This window comes from Lactuca serriola, chromosome 7 (assembly GCF_051521515.1).
Source record: "Lactuca serriola cultivar US96UC23 chromosome 7, Lser_US96UC23_V15, whole genome shotgun sequence".
Lineage (NCBI taxonomy): Eukaryota > Viridiplantae > Streptophyta > Magnoliopsida > Asterales > Asteraceae > Lactuca > Lactuca serriola.
The window spans coordinates 115,925,885-115,927,500 of NC_136414.1; positions in this window are offsets into that span (position 1 = coordinate 115,925,885).

Consider the following 1,616-nt stretch of genomic DNA (forward strand, 5'->3'; position numbering starts at 1 on the left):
AATTCTGGCTTCGGAGTGTAAATTTTCTTGTCCATGTAGTTAGTCAAGAAGGAATACACGTGGACCCCACCAAGATCAAAGCAATCGAAAGCCAGGCAACTCCGGCAACAGCAACGGAAATTCGTCAATTCTTAGGCCTCGCAGGCTACTATCGAAGATTCATTCAAAACTTCTCCAAGATAGCCAAACCCCTCACCACATTGACACAGAAAGGCGTACCTTTCAGCTTGACTGAGAAGCAAGAAATTGCCTTCCAAACCTTGAAGCGAGCCCTCTATAGTGCTCCAGTGCTATCCTTACCGGAGGAAACCGAGGACTTCATAGTTTATTATGATGCTTCGAATCAGGGTTTAGGTTGTGTCCTTATGCAACGTGGGAGGGTAATTGCTTACGCATCTAGACAACTGAAAACGCACGAGGTAAATTATACCACGCATGATCTCGAACAGGGGGCGGTGGTCTTCGCCTTAAAATTTTGGAGGCACTACCTATATGGTACCAAGTGCACCATCTTTACAGGCCACATGAGCCTCCAACACATTCTAAATCAAAAGGAACTAAACATGAGGCAACGGAGATGGTTTGAACTATTAAATGATTATGAGTGTGAAATCAAATACCATCCAGGCAAGGCTAACGCAGTAGTCGATGCCCTGAGTAGAAAGGAGTTTTCAAGTCGTCATGTGAAGACCCTGTCAATCACCATCCAATCTCATCTAGCCTCACAAATCAGGGAAGACCAATTGGATACATTGAAACCAGAAAATGTCGCCAGTGAATCGCTACGAGGAATGGAGAAGGAGCTCGAAGTCAAAGACGACGGAACCTACTGCTTCATGAATAGAATCTGGGTTCCCAAAATTGGGGGATTCAAAGAGACAGTCATGCACGAAGCCCACAAGATGTGATATTCTATTCATCCAGGGTCAGAAAAAATGTATTTGGATATCAAGTAGCAATATTGGTGGCCTAATATGAAGGCAGAGATAGCCACTTTCGTGGGCAAGTGTCTTACTTGTGCCAAGGTGAAAGTGGAATACCAAAAGCCCTCGGGACTACTGCAACAACCAGTGATACTCGAGTGGAAATGGGAGAGGATTACTATGGACTTCGTGACTAAACTGTCGAAGACAGCGGACGGATTGGATGCTATCTAGGTAATTGTCGATAGATTAACAAAATCCGCTGATTTCTAGCCAATAAAAGAATCCTACAAGATGGAAAAGCTGACCCGAATCTATATCAAGGAGGTTGTGAGACTCCATGGATTTCCCGTATCTATTATCTCAGATCGAGATAACAGATTCACTTCAAGGTTCTGGAAATCTCTTCAGAGAGCAATGGGAACACAACTAGATATGAGCACTGCCTACCACCCACAGACGGATGGTCAGAGTGAGCGTACCATTCAGACACTCGAGGACATGCTCCGAGCTTGTGTGATTGATTTCAGAAAATCATGGGATGCCCACTTGCCTCTGATCGAATTCTCTTATAACAACAATTACCATACGAGCATCAAGGTTTCTCCCTTCAAGGCTCTCTATGGTCGTAAATGTAGATCGCCCCTATGTTGGGCCGAGGTAGGTGACACTCAACTAGCAAAAGGGCAATCA